We start from the raw sequence: 19,713 nt of genomic DNA, 5'->3' as shown, positions 1-19,713 counted from the left end.
ACCATTAATTGGAGACTACAGTTACGTCAGCAGATTTCTCAATATATGGTCGAGGTTAATTCAAAGAGCTTTGCACGAGTCTGCCAATGTGGTCCTAAGTTGTAATCACTAAGTTCTTTCTTTTTCTCTATCCTCTCGTTGTAGGGCAGACTGGCCTACACATGCAAATGCATGCTAAAATCCTCATTCTCTGCTGTTGACATTTCTACTATGTGCTCCTTCATAGTTCTAGCTACATCTGTCAGTAGACTTGATAGAGAAGCGTGAAAACTACAACATGGCTAGCAGGAAGAAAACACAGTTGAAGTGGAGGCACGTAAATAAAACCCTGGGGAGATGGTCAGAAAGTGTCTTGAAAATGGTTTGTATAACAATCTATGTAAAATCTTTTACCAAAGAACCATAAGTACAAGTACAAGAGATGTTTTACATGTAAAACCGGAAGAGGACCCCTTTAAACCTCTAATGGTAACATTAAGCTAGCCGGTTGTGTTATTGTTATAGTTTTTGGTTTGAAAAATGTAGATTTGCAAACATCCCCAACAAAGGGTACGCAAAATTCAATCCCCACGATATACAACAGGTGTTGTTAATTGAATATTAAGGGGGGGTTAGACACATACAGTAATAAAATAGTCAAGTCAGTAATTATTTCATTAAAAAGTTCTGGAATTCCATTCTTTTTGGGAACAAAATTAAATCCAGGTCTACAATTTTTTTATAACCATTTGTTAAAGAGGGTCTGACTTCACATGTCATAAATCATGGCTGAATTAAATGAAATGGACGTATGTATTCCTGCAAAAGTGTTTGCAAAAGGCAATATTAAAAACAAAAAGCAGAGGAACTTACATTAGTTCATTATGCGCACTACAAACGCATGTCCAGTTTTTAGATACTCAGTATATCCAGCAGCAGCAGCAGCACATAATACCAATTATAGCAAGGAGACAACAGCCCACACCTTCCTTCCCATCTCTTACTTTAGAAACACTAATTATGATATCAGTTGAGGCACAATGGCGCTACATCCAAATGCTTCCTCTGCCTCGCATGCGGAGGCGAGAGACATCTTCCTCCAACATCCTTCTTCAAAATGGATCCCTCCCCACAACTCGCTCTTTACACGCTCATGGGATTGAACCAAATCCCCTCGGGCTTGGCAACGATCTGTGTGGGATCTGCAGTTTTGCTATAGCATGGGAATCCTCTGTGCTAGCGAACATCCATCCGCAGTGCAAACTGCTGTATAAGACTTAACCCCCGAGCTGCCATATTGAGTGCGAGCACTGATGTCTCAGTGTGCTTGATATATTCACTGCCCTCTTCTGCTGTCCAAGCCAAGTTGAACGTGACAGTGATGTCACAATAAGTAACAGACTTGTACAAAAAGCTAAAGAACAACGCGTGAAGATATGATTTTCTGGGTTTTCTTCAGGGCAGTCAACTCTTACATAACCGAGCAACCAAACAATTTAAAGCAAATGCAACTGAGTCTTAGAAGCTGATGCAGAAACTGGAAACAAAGTAGTTCACCACAAACATGCTAACAAGAAATGTGACTTATTCATAACTCAATAAAACATGTTATTTTTCCTGGCCACTTAAAGGATAAAATAGTAACTACATGTAGTGTTTATAAAAGGCTGACGCTATCTTCTTCTTTGTAATGCAGCTTATGTTCCAGGTGCATTCCAGGTGTGACAGCCAATGACATTTAAGGCCTACTGAAATGAGATTTTCTTATTTAAACGGGGATAGCAGGTCCAATCTATGTGTCATACTTGATCATTTCGCGATATTGCCATATTTTTGCTGAAAGGATTTAGTAGAGAACATCCACGATAAAGTTCGCAACTGGAGAAAAGCCCTGCCTCTACCGGAAGTCGCAGACGATGACGTCACATGTTGATGGCTCCTCACATCTTCACATTGTTTTTAATGGGAGCCTCCAACAAAAACAGCTATTCGGACCGAGAAAACGACAATTTCCCCATTAATTTGAGCGAGGATGAAAGATTCGTCTTTGAGGATATTGATAGCGACTAGAAAAAAAAAAAAAAAAAACAAGTTAAAAAAAGCGCGATAGCATTGGGACGGATTCAGATGTTTTTAGACACATTTACTAGGATAATTCAGGGAAATCCCTTATCTTTCTATTGTGTTGCTAGTGTTTTAGTGAGTTTAACAGTACCTGATAGTCGGAGGGGTTTGTCCACGGTTGTGTTGACGCGCAGTGTCTCAGGGAAGTCGATGGCAGCTTTATGGGTGGCACAAGCTCAGCTGATCTCCGGTAAGAACTGACTTTTTAACCACAATTTTCTCATCGAAACCTGCTAGTTGACATTCCGTTGGGATCCATGTTCGCTGTGATCCATAGTAAAGTTTTACCTCCGTGAATTTTAAACAAGGAATCACCGTGTGTTTGTGTGGCTAAAGGCTAAAGCTTCCCAACTCTATATTTCTACTTTGACTTCTCCAATATTAATTGAACAAATTGCAAAAGGTTCACCAACACAGATCTCCAAAATACTGTGTAATTATGCCGTTAAAGCAGACGACTTTTAGCTGTGTGTTTGTGCAGCGCTCATATTTCCTAACAGCCCGTGACGTCAAGTGTACACGTCATCATTACGCGACATTTTCAGGAAAAATCTCCCGGAAAATTTAAAATTGCAATTTAGTAAACTAAAAATGTCGTATTGGCATGTGTTGCGAAGTTTATATTTTATCATTAATATATAAACTATCAGACTGCGTGGTAGGTAGTAGTGGGTTTCAGTAGGCCTTTAAGGTCCCACACTTCCCCTCTGGGCTGTATCAGGCAATCATGGTGCATAACATGACTCTTAAAGCCACTTCCGACAATCAATCTAATCAACCTCTGACCACAGAAACACTTTTTATCAGCTATATAAAAAAACACTCACAATTTAGCTACTTTTACAAAATGTAAATGGTTGCTTTCCAAAAAAAACTGAATACCATGGAAAAGTGTAATAATTTCCATAATTCGATTCAAAATGTTAAACTTCCATAGATTGTAAAATCAGGGCCCACAACTTAAACGACTTCAAATATTTAGTTGTTTATTTGTACATAATGTGGGTTTCCAGCTCATAAAACCCACGAAAACAGGATTTCAAAAAATTCAAATTCTGTGTAGGGCTGGGTGATATATTGAGTTTGTAAGATATATTGATATATTTATAAACAAGATATGAATTAAGAAAATATCGTAATATCGATATAATTTATTTCACGTCCAAATTACCAAACGCCACTTATTTGGCTCATTGTACATTTTTTTTTTCCAAATGCATTAATTTCATTTGATTAAGAATAAACACAGTACAGAAATTCACAGTAAAAATTTGATTTACTTTAATTATTTACATTTGATTATCTCAGAATAACAGCAGAGAAACTCACAGTTTCAGTGGGAACAGTGTTGTTGATCTCCCTTTTTAGCCAATGCATCAAAGTCTGGAGTGAGTTTGGTTGTAGCAATTCTCAGGATCGCTCTGAGATGCTGGTCAGTTAACCTGGATCTGTGACGGGATTTGTTGATGTTCATGACGCTGAATGTCTGCTCACAGACGTAGTTCGAGCCAAACAAAGTTAGCATCTTCTGTGCCGTCTTCCGGAGGTTTGGGAACACGGCTTTGTTGAGTGCAGCATAAAAGTCATTCAGTTTTAGAGAGTTGAACTTCTCCTTTAAGAGGGAGTCTGACTGAAGATCGATCAGTTCCAATTGCACCTCTTGTGGTGCCTTTTCGGGGTCTTGTGACAGGGGACAGGACACCAATTGAAGTGACGTTTTAATGTTGTCAAAATCAGAGAACCGACGGCTAAATTCTCCGTGCAGGTCGTCAATTGATTGGCTGTATTTTTTTGCGTTTCAAGTCGCGTCTTTCTGTGTGGCAAGTGTGGAGAATTTAACTAAATAATTGTTTGCAATTTGTCTGGAGAAAAACGTTAGCTTAGATTTGAAGGCTTGTACATGTTTGTACATGTCGTGCACAAACTGATCTTTCCCCTGTAGTTTAACATTCAGCTCATTCAAGTACGAAAATATGTCCACAGCAAACGCAAAATCAGAAAGCCAGTTCTTGTCGCTTAGCTCAGGAAATTCGGTGGATTTCCCCACTAACTCCAAAAACTCGCTGATCTCGTCTTGCAGGTCCCACACTCGTTGAAACACTTTGCCCAAACTTAACCAGCCGACACGAGAGTGGTACAGCAAGTCGTGATGATCCGAATCAGTTTCTTCGAGGACCGCGATGAACTGACGATGCTGAAGTCCCTTTGCGCGTATAAAGTTGACTAGTTTTACCACTGGTTTCATGACGTGATAAAGGTATTTTTTAAGTTATGTACACATTTACATGTACTAATGTCTGTACATGTACATGCTGCATCTGGAAAGATCCATTGAGAGTTTTAGCAGAAATTGGTCATATAGAAATTAAATATACACCATAAAATATGAACAAAATGCAATGTCACATGAATGGTTATTAAAGTAATTACTTTGTAGGATGAAAAAAACAAGTAATGTAAAGAACCTGGCATTGACTTTTTGATATCAATAAAAAAAAACACAAAGCAGTTTGGCTAATGAAGATAAAGTCAAATAAATAAACTGTGTTCTTCAACAACAACCATGTATTTCATTCAGTGCAACCGTTTGGCAAACAAAAATAAAGAGGAGTGATACCTCCCATGTCCAGAGATGGGTAGTAACGCACTACATTTACTCCGTTACATCTACTTGAGTAACTTTTGGGATAAATTGTACTTCTAAGAGTAGTTTTTATGCAACATACTTTTACTTTTACTTGAGTATATTTATAGAGAAGGAACGCTACTTTTACTCCGCTTCATTTATCTACATTCAGCTCGCTACTTTTTTTATCGATCTATTAATGTTTGTTTTGGTTTTTCAACATAGGATCTACGCATGCCTGCGTTTCACCAATCACATGCAGTCACTGGTGATGTTGGACCAATCAAACAGAGCCAGGCGGTCACATGACCGTCACACGTAAAACCCGACTTAAGCAAGTTGAAAAACTAATTGGGGTGTTACCATTTAGTGGTCAATTGTACGGAATATGTACTGTACTGTACTGTGCAATCTACTAATAAAAGTTTCAATCAATCAATCAAAAGTGCAAATGAAAAAAGACACTTTTTTTTCAACCGTACTTCCCGTCAAAAGCCTAAAGACTGATCGCACAGTTCCTGTCTTCACAATAAAAGGGCCGCTCCATCGCGCCTGCGCTAACAAAATAAGAGTCTCCGAAAGCCAGCGCAAATAAGCTAGCAAACTACGAAGTTTGCCGGCAATGTATTTCTTGTAAAGTGTATAAAAAATAATATGGAAGCTGGACAAATAAGATGCCAAAAACCAACGAGTTTCATGTGGTATTAGACAGAAGGGAGGAACTTTTTTTTCTCCTCCATTTGAAAACATGGACGTCATCAAAACTACAATGCAAGTCATCAGAATCAGGTAATACACCAACTTATATTCTTGTCTTCATGAAAGATAGGAATCTACATGTTAAACATGCATGTATATTCATTAAAACACCTTTAACATGTCAACAAAAACGTCAAAATAAATAAATATAAATTATATACTGTATATATAAATTTATGTATGTATATATATATATATATATATATATATATATATATATATATATATATATATATATATATATGTGTATATGTATATATGAGGTAGATCACCTCGACTTGGTCATTTATTAAGTAATTGATTAACGTTGAAAAACTTATTGGGGTGTTACCATTTAGTGGTCAATTGTATGGAATATGTACTGTACTGTGCGATCTACTAATACAAGTTTCAATCAATCAATCAATCATTGAATGCCTACTGAGCCTATGGTGCTGCTAAGTTATTGTGGCTCAATGTCCCTTAATTTTTTTTATTTTAATGTACTATTATTTAATATATATTATTGTTTTAGTTGCTTAAGAGATATTCCTGGCTCTGAATTTGCTCGTTGCTTTTTTATGTTTTTGTGCGTTATTTGTTGCCGTAATCATTAAACAAGCAGGTTACTCATCAGTTACTCAGTACTTGAGTAGTTTTTTCAAAACATACTTTTTACTTTTACTCAAGTAAATATTAAGGTGACTACTCCTTACTTTTATTTGAATAATAAATCTCTAAAGTAACAGTACTCTTACTTGAGTACAATTTCTGGCTACTCTACCCACCTCTGCCCATGTCTACCACACAATCTTTGTGCTTCAACGACAACTCAACCAGCGTTCAATTCGATGAAATAACAAAACATTTTAGCTAGGATTGATGTTATTGGAACACTAACAAAGTTAGCAGTTATATTAAAGGACGAGTTAGCATCTCAGTCAACAAAGTACAGACTTTATGAACAAGTTCTGGCAACGTTCCAGACACATCGCCTGCTGCATGGGAAGGACGCTAGCTGATGCTAGCAAAATGAAACTGCAACATCATATATTTTTCTCCTCCAACAGCATTGCGCTTGTAATCGCATACCGAGCTTCCACGGAAGTAGAAGCTATTGAAATGAATTGAAACTAAGTGATCGGCTCCGTTAGCTCGGCGGGAACATATTCATAGCAAAGTCCATGAAGTCGCTGCCTTTTTTCCGAGCCGAACAGCTCTAGTTTGCATGCGCAGATGCTTCAGTATTCAGGAAGTAAGCAGTTGCCTAAAATGCATTAATAAGTTAATCCATTTTAATAAATGTTTTGGTTACATTAAAAATGTAATCGGTATTACTAATCGTCTGGGATTTAACCACGGTTTATCATTATACAGTTTATCGGTACATCCCTAAAAAGTCAAGGGAGGTCATAGCATGTTCTTGCCGTAAATGCTGGTAATTTTTTTAGGGCATTCGGGCAAATCTCAAGGGTGGTCGCAGTACTTGCTGCGGTTGCCGTGGTTAAATATGAGCCCTGCATCAGTACCCTCCCTTCCTGCAGATTTACTCACAAAATGCCAACAAACATTTTAACACCGCAGCATTCCCACACGTGTTGCTGTTCTCTAGGCATCCTTGAGCTCGTTCCCCAAAACCTGGGCATGCTCCTGCACTGAGGAGTCAATGCTCACCCCGCAAAGTCAAACAAATCAGCGAGTTGCGGGGTCAAATTAGGACGTTTTTGTTTGTGCTTTTCTTTCTTTAAAACCAACCACGCTCGCAAATCACTGACGAACAGCCTCAAAAGCAGGGGTGCCCATACAACAAACAACCGTTATAGCAACCATGCACCGAGAGACCCTGTATCCTCCCCCTCTCAAAGACGTGCCAAAATAATGGACGTGATCATGTTTTATTTGGCAAGATTATGTCCTATAAATTCTGTGAGCAGCACAGTCTTCCTTGGTGTGTGTATTTTGTGCATAATCTTATTTAATCACTTGTTTGCAATTTATAAACAGCCTTTCAAATGGCATATTTATTTTTAGTTAGCACTTCGCCTTTTGTTGATTCAATTGCATTACTTAATATTTTCCTTTTTAAGTTTAATTTTGAAATGAAAGCAAAGTTCTCATATTGTTTTATTTCAAATAGAAAGTGCAGTAAAAATGTTTTATGTAAAATAATGAATAATCATGATCAATAATGGTGATTTCAATATTGATAAAAAGATTTGTGATTATTATTTTGGCCGTAATCGCGGCAGCCCTAAATCTATGTAGAATCTAGGAACTCAGTGGCTAGCTGTTGCACTTTGAAAGGGATGGCAAGCTACCAGGGGTTGGAGATCCCTGCTGTACACTCACAGGCAACAAAAAAAGGTAACAGCAGAAGTCTGTGGAGTGGGCCAATGAGGGGTTCTCTGTGTTCAACAGATGCCTTCACTATCTGATGGAGTTTTTTGGAGAGGTGATCAAATATTGTCAGGCTTATAGACTTCTAGACAAAAAAGAGCTAATGTGTTCATTAAAACAACAGGTATGTGGTTTGTGCAACGGATGCAAAAAGCAAGCTAAACCACAGTCATTACAACCCACTTGGCCTTCAGGAATCAGAAAAACCATCAAGTTGGTCAAGCTTGACAAACACCATGTCCCCCCACTAGCCAGGAGGAAAAGTTACATTCACATCCCTTAGAGCAGCCTCTGTCATGACAGATTCCACACATTTGCTATCTGATAATTTGACCGGATTATGACAGTTTAGTGTTAGAAAATTCGGGACAGTGTGGCGAAGATGGTAGAGCAGCCGTGCGAGCAACTTGAGGGTTCAAGGTTCGATTCCAGCCTCTGCCATCCTAGTCACAGCCTTTGTGTCCTTAATTCACCCTTGCTCCTGATGGGTCCGGTTAGCGCCTTGCATGACATCTTACATTGTCAGTGTGTGAATATGTGTATGAATGAGATGTATGATGTAAATTATATTTAAAGAGACCAGACAACCCTGGATGGGAAATAAATAGGATTTACAACGTTAAGTGAAAATGTTACTGTGCAGTCTTGACATTTCACAAGATATTGTAGGTTTATTGTGCAACCGAATGTTATAATACTACAAAATAAGGCCTTGTTCACACTGAAGGTCAATTTCAATTTTTTTGCCCATTTGCGACCTGTAATAGATTATTTCATGTCAATGTGAACAATGCAATTATGAATTGTTCATATCCAACCACGGCCTATTTGGTATGCAGATATAATCGGAAATGTATGCCATGCAACTGTTGTGTGAACGCTCCCAAAATATTGTCGCATTCATCAGACCATCCAATCCATCCATCCATCTTCTTACGCTTATCCGAGGTCGGGTTGCTGGTGCAGCAGCCCAAGCAGGGAAGCCCAGACTTCCCTCTCCTCAGCCACTTCGTCCAGCTCCTCCCAGGGGATCCCGAGACGTTCCCAGACCAGCCAGGAGACATAGTCTTCCCGACGTGTCCTGGGTCTTCCCCGTGGCCTCCAACCGGTCAGACGTGCCCGAAACACCTCCTTAGGGAGGTGCTCGGGTGGCATCCTGACCAGATGCCCGAACCACCTCATTTGGTTCCTCTCAATGTGGAGGAGCAGTGGCTTCACTTTCAGCTCCTCCGGAATGACAGAGCTTCTCACCCTATCTCTAAGGGAGAGCTCCGCCACACGGCCGAGGAAGCTCATTTGGGCCGCTTGTACCCATGATCTTGTCCTTTCGGTCATAACCCAAAGCTCATGACCATAGGTGAGGATGGGAACGTAGATCGACCGGTAAATTGAGAGCTTTGCCTTCCGGCTCAGCTCCTTCTTCACCACAGCGGATTGGTAAAGTGTCCGCATTACTGAAGACGCCTGTCGACCTCATGATCCATTTTTCCCACACTCGTGAACAAGACTCCGAGGTACTTGAACTCCTCCACTTGGGGCAAGATCCCCTCCCCAACCCAGAGATGGCACTGCACCCTTTTCTGGGCCAGAACCATGGACTCGGACTTGGAGGTGCTGATTCTCATCCCAGTCGCTTCACACTCGGCTGCGAACCGATTCAGTGAGAGCTGAAGATCATGGCCAGATGAAGCCATCAAGACCACATCATCTGCAAAAAGCAGAGACCTAATCCTGCAGCCACCAAACCAGATACCCTCAACACCCTGACTGTGCCAAGAAATTTTGTCCATAAAAGGTATGAACAGAATCGGTGACAAAGGGCAGCCTTGGCGGGGTCCAACCCTCACTGGAAACTGGTCCGACTTACTGCCCGCGGTGTGGACCAAGCTCTGACACTGATCATACAGGGAGCTGACCGCCACAATCAGACAGTCCGTTACCCCATACTCTGAGCACTCCCCACAGGACTTCTCCATGTCCACAAAGCACATGTAGACTGGTTGAGAAAACTCCCATGCACACTCAAGGACCCTGCCGAGAATATAGAGCTGGTCCACAGTTCCACGACCAGGACGAAAACCACACTGTTCCTCCTGAATCTGATGTTCGACTATCCGGCGTAGCCTCCTCTCCAGTACACCTGAATAGACCTTAACGGAAAGGTTGAGGAGTGTGATCCCACGATAGTGGAACACACTCCTCCCATGTCCGAGTTTTTGCCTCCGCGACCGCTGAAGCCGCACACCGCTTGGCCGGTCGGTAGCTGTCTGCTGCCTCCGGAGTCCTATGAGCCAAAGGACCTCGATAGGACTCTTTCTTCAGCTTGACGGCATCCCTCACCGCTGGTGTACACCAGCGGGTTCTGGGATTACCGCCACGACAGGCACCCACCACCTTGCTGCCACAGCTTCAATCGGCTGCCTCGACAATAGAGGTACTGAACATCATCCACTCGGACTCAATGTCCAGCGCCTTCCTCGTGACATGTTCAAAGTTCTTCCGGAGATGGGAATTGAAACTCTCTCTGACAGGAGACCCTGCTAGGCGTTCCCAGCAAACCCTCACAATGCGTTTGGGCCTGCCAGGTCTGTCCGGCATCCACCCCCACCATCGCAGCAAACCCCCCACCAGGTGGTGATCAGTAGAAAGCTCCGCGCCTTTCTTCACCCGAGTATCCAAAACATGAGACCGCAAATCCGATGACACAACTACAAAGTCGATCATGGAACTGCGGTCTAGGATGTCCTGGTTCCAAGTGCACATATGGACAACCTTATGTTTGAACATGGTGTTTTTTATGGACTATCTGTGACGAGCTCAAAAGTCCAATAACAAAACACCACTCTGGATCAGATCTGGGCGGCCATTCTTCCCAATCCCACCTCTCCAAGTTTCACTGTCGTTGCCAACATGAGCGTTTAAGTCCCCCAGTCGAACGAGGGAATCACCCGCTCGAGTGAATCCAATAAGGGTGGGTACTCTAAACTGCTGTTTGGGGCGTAAGCACAAACAACAGTCAGGACCCGCCCCCCCACCTGAAGGCGGAGGGAGGCTACCCTCTCGTCCACTGAGTTGAACTCCAATGTGCAGGCTTTGAGCCGGGGGGAACAAGAATTGCCACCCTAACCCGTCGCCTCTCACTGCCGGCAATGCCAGAGTGGAAGAGAGCCCAGCCCCTCTCGAGAGAACTTGTTCCAGAGCCCTTGCTGTGCGTCGAAGTGAGTTCGACTATATCCAGCTCGAACTTCTCCACTTTGCGAACTAGCTCAGGCTCCTTACCCCCCAGTGAGGTGAACTTCCACGTCCCAAGAGCTAGCTTATGTAGCCGAGGATCGGACCGCCAAGTGCCCTGCCTTCGGCTGTCGCCCATCTCACATCGCACTCGACCTCTATGGCCCCTGCTACGGGTGGTGAGCCCATTGGAGGGGGACCCACGTTGCCTCTTCGGGCTGTGCCTGGCTGGGTCACATGGGAACAGGCCTGGGCAGCGGGCGCTCGCCGTCGTGCCCCACCTCCGGGCCTGGCTCCAGAGGGGGGCCCCGGTGACCCGCGTCCGGGCGAGGGAAGTGTGGGTCCACGATATGTCCTCTTTATAAAGGTCTTCGAGCTGCTCTTTGTCTGATCCCTCACCTAGGACCTGTTTGTCTTGGGAGACACTACCAGGGGGCATGGAAGCCTCCGGACAACATAGCTCCTCGGATCATTGGGACACGCAAACTCCTCTACCACGATAAGGTGGCAGAGGAGACCAGAACGTCATAATTTTTCCCCAAAACAGACTGCTACAAAATAAACAGTTGATCAATGCGCAGAAAAAAGATAATAATATTTTAGAAACTCACGTTAATATTCCATCACTCACGTCTCAGACTGCTTGCCCACACACTCTTCGGAGCAGATGTGAAAGTAAATGTCCCACAACCTACCACAGCCAAAATACTTGCTCTTAATCTTCTTCGCCCAATAATTTGGTTTAGAAAATGCTGACTTTGATTGCACAAAATCCTGGAAAAATGCCACAAATGTACCAAGACTGAGATTGACTAGAATTGAAGCCATGTTTACTTCTGTAAACACTGCAGCACGTGTGATGTAACGACATCATGGCTGCATTCAGGTCATAATGCGTTCACATTGGCTATCATGTTTTTTTCAGATAGTATTTGGCAAAAAAAAATCTGAATTAGACACCCAACCCTGCAGTGTGAACATAGCCTAAAAACTTGCACAATATGATGCTGCAAGTTAAGCAACCTGCTATGTTAATGTTGACATCACTCAATACTAAAAGTGGATGTTGTATTTTGTTTTCCATGTTTTTGACTGTGATTTCTCTTGATCGTCTCTCTAAAACCTCCTACCAATGAAGCCGTTGATGTTAACCAGAGACATGGAGCAGGAAATCAGCTCCTGCACTCAATCAAGCCCCAGTGTAAGTTATCAGCTGGCCACACAGAGCCCAGGAGGGTAGGAATGTGCTGATAAGCGGAGCTGCTGACCTGCGCCTCTGTCCCCTCTCTCTGTCACAGTGTGTGGGATGACGACAACACAACCGGTGAACAACACCCATGATAAAAGCTTGAGTCTGCATTACACAAAAAGAGGTTAGTTGTAAGAGGTGATTAATTTCATTTTCCAAGATATTCAGCATGATAACTACGCTTATATTTTAGCTGAGATTTACAAGCTGCCAAGATTCTTTGTTACTATAATGTTTTTGTGTTCTGCAGAAGTAAAAAAAAACAACAACCGAATTACCTATACGTTCATATGTGGCAGCCCAACACAATTACATTTTGAATACAACAGAAAGATTGGCAACTCTGTTTTTTGTTTTTTAGATTTAGCATTATCCCCATTGCTCAGAAACACAATTATATAACATCGTAATTCTGCTTCTGAACACACCTAATACTGTATGCCAGGGGTGGGAAGTTATTTAGACCTCCAGGCCGTGTTTTCTAGGTCTGTTATGAGGACGAGGCCTGCACCCTGCCCTTCTTGATCCACTGTCCACACATCTCTACTGATTGAGAATTAAGTCAAGCAGTGCTAACTACAACGAGGGCCAAAAGCCACGGGCCATTGTGAGCTTTACGAAACATACTGTCATATTAGTGACTAAAAGATCAATAATGTTTTTAAGCACAAGCACTGCCGCACAAAAATAAACCAACATTCTTAAGTCAATAATTTCAAGTTGTGTTGTTAAATACGGTTTAAAAAACAAAAGGTAATGATGCACATTTCTTCTGATACAAACCAAAACGTTATTTTCTACCCATCCACACACATACAGTAAAAACTAGGGCTTGGCGTAGGCCTGGCTGTTATATCGATTTTATCAATATATTCAAGTTTTTGTTGCAGACGATTTAATAAATGATAATTTAGATGTATTCCTGCTTTAGCGCCGGCATACTTTTTGCCCCTCAGGAGCTTCCACACCTTGTGCCGTCTCCTTACTTCCTTAGCGGCACACATAGCAAAACATGGCTAATGTTAACGTTAACGAGAGCAAGACTTTTGTTCTTAAGAAAATAAGAGTTTTAAGTACTTTGGTTTTGCGGCAACAGGCGTGGTAAAAAGTGACTGCATGCTGCAAAGTTTGTTCCAAAAAGGCAGCAGCACAACTAAATTGTTCCACCATCTGAAACCGAAACCTCCAGCCGAGTGTGGGAAATACAATTCTTTACGAGGCGAACACGATGCAAAAACAAACTAACAACAGGATAAAAATCACCTTACTCTGGTAGAATCATTTCCACAAGGTATGTATGATGATGCCATGTATGATGAGAAAGAGGCACAATGTGTAGAGCAATCACTAAAGCTGTTGCTCTGCACACCACCGAACCGAAACAATTAGTTTTCTCAATGTTTTACTTCATTATTTTTTGGATACAATGTATATCACATTTTTATTTAAAGAAGTATGTTATTCAAGACAGGAGTCTTTAGTTTGCACTTCATTGATCTCAATGTTGGAGATTGTTTATTTGTGCAATGTTACATTTTTGTTAACAGAAGTATTCGATTCAAGCAGAACTGTTGCTTCTTAAGGGAAGCTCGCAATTTAATTATTTGAAATATTTATATTTATATAATTTATATCTAGTCTACAAAGAACAATATACAAATTAGAATTTTCCTAAGAGTAAGATGCAGTGTATGCAGTGTCATTTCAAACTACTAGTTTTTGGTTAAATAAATAAAAAAAATAGTTTTGAATTATTTCTACCATATGATCTCATGAAACACATCTTGCTTCATAATTTCTGGTTTCTTCAGACCAAAATATATAAATATATTAGGGTTGTACGGTATACCGGAATTAGTATAGTACCGTGATACTAATGAATCATATTCGGTACTCTACTGCCTCTACAAATTACCGGTCTGCCACCACCCCACCCCTTCGTCCTTGTCACGTCGTGTCATTGCTGGTTTACGAGCAGAGGATCATCGATATTTTTTAGCACGACAAAATCTTTTTCCGTTATTTTTTCAAGTTCATATTATGTTTATAAACTCAGGAAATACGTCGCTTGACACATGAGGACTTTGAGTTTGAATATGACCAATGTATGATCCTGTAACGACTTTGTATCGGATTGATACACAAATTTTTGGTATCATCCAAAACTAATGTAAAGTATCAATCAACAGAAGAATAAGTGATTATTACATTTTAACAGAAGTGTAGATAGAACATGTTCAACGAGAAAGTAAGCATATATTAACAGTAAATGAACAAGTATATTAATAATTCATTTTCTACCACTTGTACTTAATAATGTTGACAAATGAATAGAATGGAAAATGACACAATATGTTACTGCATACGTCAGCAGCTAAATTAGGAGCCTTTTTTTTGCTTACTTATTAATAAAAGACAAGTTCTCTTGTATGTTCACTATTTTATTGAATAAGAAACACATGTTTAATGTACCCTAAGATTTGTTGTTAAAATAAAGCCAATAATACATTTTTTGTGTTCTCCTTTATTTCGAAAAGTATTGAAAAGTACCAAAAATTATCAAAATAGATTTTGGTACCAGCCACAAAATGACACGAAAAATATAGAATGATCATGTTTAACCTCAAAGGCATTTCACTTCAAGGTTTCCATTCATATTTTTTTTTTTGTAACAGTTTGCAAGGGTGCTACAGCTATGTTGTATGCATGACCTGCATATTCACAATTATCAACAAACTTCTCAACTTCACTTTATTACTATGGATTAGGGCTGGGGATAATTGGCTTTTATTAATATCTCTATATTTTTATGCCATATCGTGATATACGATATACAGTATATCTCGATATTTTGCCTTAGCCTTAAATGAACACCTGATGCATAAAATCACAGCAGTATGATGATTCTATGTTTCTACATTAAAACATTCTTCTTCATACGGCATTAATATATGCTACTTTTAAACTTTCATGCAGAGGGAAATCACAACTAAGTCAATTTACCAAAACTGTATTTATTAAATACTCTTCATTCTCTCGCGGGTGACTTTTTAAATGAAAGAACAGATTAGTAGTGCTGCTACCTTTTGTAGCAACACGTGGACGTGGACCCCGACTTAAACAAGTTGAAAAACTTAATCAGGTGTTGCCATTTAGTGGTCAATTGTACAGAATATGTACTGAACTGTGCAATCTACTAATACAAGTTTCAATCAATCAATCGAATCACTTTTAATGCATACTTTGCATATGGCTGTTGTCTGCTGAATATCTTCCCGCTTGAAGCCAAACCACCGCCAGATGATGGACCCACTGCTGTTTTTTGGGCATTAATTGTTCTACCTCCATTTGTGATCAGTTTCACACCTTCTCTCTCTTGTAATGTCACTCGCTTCGCTTGTACGACCTGCCTCAGCTAACGTTAGCCATGCTGCTACCTGTCTGCTTGGATAGAGCATATGACGCTACACGCGCGACAGTATCTGACGTATGTAAGAAGGTGGGCTTGTTGTACGTCTCTGAGAAGGAGAGACGAGAAGGAGTGAGAAACGCCTGTAGTGTAATGCCCGCAGCTAAAAGCAACTGCGTGAGAACGTATACTCGAAAATTACGATATAGTCATTTTCTATATCGCACAGAGACAAACCCGCGATATATCGTTTGTATCGATATATTGCCCAGCCCTACTATGGATGTCCTGATCCGATATTGGATATCAATTCAATATAGGCAAAAAAATGAGTATTGAATTATATCGGCATGCATCTAAAATCTCCAAATTAAGAACTCCAATACAAGCAGTTCATTTCAGACTTCGCTCCAGCATGCAGAGCCCGCGTGATCACAACACTGTTGTTCTCTGTTCAAGAATTATTGTTTAATGTGCATCTTCTTACATTTAACTAGGCCTGGGCGATATATGATTTTATCGATAAATACAATATTTTTGTTCCACACGATTTAAAACATAAACAATCTATGTTTTTCTCCTCTTTCCGCCAGCATACATTTTGCCCTTATGAGCTTACGTAGCCATTGCCCACCTTTTACTTCCTTAGCAGGGATTCACAAGTCTAGCAAAACATGGTTAAAAAGTTAAAGTTAAAGTACCAATGATTGTCACACACATACTTGGTGTGGGGAAATTTATCCTTTGCATTTGACCCATTCCCTAGTTCACCCCCTGGGAAGTGAGGGAAGCAAATGCTAACAAGAGCGAGAACTTTTTTCCAAAGAAAATAAGTGTTTTAAATTGTTTATAAATAAACAAGGTTGATCACTTTTTAGCACTTTGCCTTTCCTTTCTTTTAAATGGACAACATGTATAAGTCATTTTAACTTTTGTAACAGCTGAATGAGCAGTACAATTACAATATAAATATTTTTAATTAATCAGTCATATTTGGTGCATGCTTAAAATAATTTAAGCTGCATTTAGAAGTCAATGGAACAATTAGAGCCACTAAATATGTGTACGCTTTATTGTCTGATAGTGGACTAATCGACTATCAAAATAATCGTTAGTTGCAGTCCTACTGCACATGCAAGGCAGACAGCTTCTACGAGCATGTGCTGCTGCAAAACTCTTATGGAGTTACACATTATTTAATCATTACTATAGTCTTATATTACATGTGCAATGAAGTGTACATTGTCTTTAAGATAAGTACACACTAACAAGGAGCCCGGGATACTTCAGAAAAAAAGCCCGCGTTTTATGTTCATTTCATGAACATAATTTAGTCATCTAATTTATGTTCATTTCATGAACATAATTTAGTCATCTAAAAGTTTTACTTATATATTTGCATACTATGTATAATACTACATGTTTATTTACAAAATTATATTATTCAAGACATACGTTTTAAGTTTGCACCTTATTGATCTGAATTATTTGTATTGTTGTATTTTTCGCACTATAAGTCGCAGTTTTTTTCATAGTTTGGCCGGGGGTGCGACTTATATTTAGGAGCGACTTATGTGTGAAATTATTAATACATTACCGTAAAATATCAAATAATATTATTTAGCTCATTCACGTAAGAGACTACACGTATAACATTTCATCGGATTCAGCAATTAGGAGTGACAGATTGTTTGGTAAACGTATAGCATGTTCTATGTTAGAAGAACTTGAATACACCTCTCGGTGATGCCTCACTGATAAACCCGGGGTCATAGGGTGTTTTGGGTCTTTAATCATCAGATAGCTTCGCCCGGTTGACCCAGCCGGAGGTGATCAGACCCCGGCCTGTGTCCAAGTAGCGCACCACGGATCCCCCCTACGGCTCCACAGCCACTGGGAGGCCTTTTCTGCGGCCTCAAGGATGTTCTTGGTGGCTTTTCTCGATTGCAGTCCTCTAATGCCAAGGATTCTGTACACACGCTGTAGTGAGAGACCAGCAAAACCCCTGCACCCAATTTCGACTGGTTCACATCTCCAGCCGTTACTCCGGCACTCTGCAGTGAGCTCAGGGTATTTGACCCTCTTTCACTCATTTGCTTCGTCAATCCGCTCCTCCCAGGGTACAGTCAGCTCCAGTAGCACCACTTGCTTAGTTGACTCCCATGCCAACATGTCTGGGCGGAGCGACGTGGTAGCGATATTGGCCGGGAACTTGAGTTGCCTTCCCAGGTCAAACGGGAGCTTCCAGTCACGAGCGGTGGCGAGGAGCCCTCCTGAGAAGTTGGGCTGGCGGATTGCCTTCTGTCCTGCTCTGATGAAGATGATTGACTGCTTCGGAGCGGCCTGGGACTTGCTGTTTTGTATCGCTGCGCAGATCAAATCTGCTAGGGCTTTAAAAACTTGGTAGTGGCGCAAGCGATACCGCCCCTCCCTAGTGCCTTTGGGCAACAACTCAGGATGTTCTCCAAGGTGCTCCTCCTCTGGCACAGTTTGCACTCCGGAGTGTCTGCTAAGCCCCAGATGTGCAGGTTGGCGGGTCATGGGAGGACATCGTACACAGACTGTATGAGAAATTTTGTTTGAAGAGGTTCAGCTCTCCAGAGCTCTGCTCAGGTGTGTTTTCGAGATTCTGCATGCTCCCACCTTGTCAACGCCCCTTGTTGGGACATGCTGACCATCCGGCAGCAACGTTCTTCCTCCACCTCTGCACGGATCTCCTCTTGGACCAGTTGGCGCTTCTCCTTGCCACGGGCCCGGTCCAAGCGTGGCTTTGGAAAGCTGCCTAGGCCTGCTTTCCCACTTGCCCCTGTACCCAGCAAGGTTTTGTGCCACAGCCGTGCCTCTGCTCTGCTTACAGCTTCTTGTGCCTGCCACCTCCTCTTAATCTTAACAATGATTCCTGCCAAAGCAACCTTGACATCTGTGGAGTGTCTGTACATCATTACCTGTCTGGAGCGGATGACCTTGAATTCCTCCAACAATCCCCTGAGAGGGACCTGCAACTTGGTGGAATGGCCATAAAGAGCAATGCTGCTTAAAGACCGAGGGAGCCCCAGCCATCTCCTTAGGAACTGGCTGATGGTCTTCTCTAGTACCTCAACCGTTGTCATTGCTAAATTTACAGAGGCCAGAGTATTCTAGGCAAGACTCCATGTTGGTACATACAGGCTTTAAATTATCCTGGGAAACCAGATTTGTCGATGGCTGTGAGCCATGAGGTCAGGTCGCGCTTTGTCTGCTGCAAACCCACTGCGTCATTCAGGGAGCTATCAAAGACCTTGCCCAGGCTCTTGACAGGTCTTTCGGTCACTGTTGGAATCAAGGACCCTCCAACTGTAAAGCGGAAATGGTCAGCCACTTTACCTTTCTTTAAGACCAGAGACCTGGACTTTGCTGGCTTGAAGCTCATCTTTTCCCATGTTCATGGCCCTGGAGGAGACACCTGCACCCAGGCACAGATGTAGTCATCACTGTCAAGTCATCCAAAAAAGCTCTTATGGGGGCTGCCGGGTCTTGCGGATCTTCCCAGGAACATGGTGTCTTTTCAGTGCTGTTTCAACAAGTTTGTGCGGGATAGATCCATAGGCGTTGGTTAAGTCAAGCCAGAGAGTTGCCAAATCTCCTTTGCTGTCCCTTGCCGCCCGGATCAACTGCGTCACCACTCCTGTATGCTCCAGGCACCCAGGCACTCCAGGTACTCCCCCCTTCTGGACAGAGCTGTCTATGTCGGTGTGTTATAGTTATTTGAATGACTCTTACCATAATATGTTACGTTAACATACCAGGCATACCAGTTGGTTATTTATGTGTCATATAACAGACACTTATTCAGCCTCTTGTTCACTATTCTTTATTTATTTTAGATTGCCTTTCAAATGTCTATTATTGGTGTTGGGTTTTATCAAATAAATTTCCGCAAAAAATGCGACTTATACTCCAGTGCAACTTTTATATGTTTTT

The 19,713-nt window shown here is 41.5% G+C and overlaps 1 protein-coding gene and 1 long non-coding RNA gene across 10 annotated transcripts in view; one reads left to right on the top strand and one right to left on the bottom strand.

Moving 5' to 3' along the window:
- Positions 1 to 19,713, bottom strand: part of tjp1b (tight junction protein 1b) — a 129,085-nt gene that overhangs the window by 48,373 nt on the left and 60,999 nt on the right. The window lies entirely within an intron of this gene.
- Positions 4,219 to 12,526, top strand: LOC133563806 (uncharacterized). The gene is made up of 3 exons (XR_009809120.1): positions 4,219 to 4,360; positions 12,234 to 12,296; positions 12,394 to 12,526. It is a non-coding gene; the product is annotated as an uncharacterized LOC133563806 (long non-coding RNA).

This window comes from Nerophis ophidion, linkage group LG12, assembly GCF_033978795.1.
Source record: "Nerophis ophidion isolate RoL-2023_Sa linkage group LG12, RoL_Noph_v1.0, whole genome shotgun sequence".
NCBI classification, from domain to species: Eukaryota; Metazoa; Chordata; class Actinopteri; order Syngnathiformes; family Syngnathidae; genus Nerophis; species Nerophis ophidion.
The sequence above is the reverse complement of the archived record's forward strand: the minus strand, read 5'-3'. Positions and strand labels throughout refer to the sequence as shown.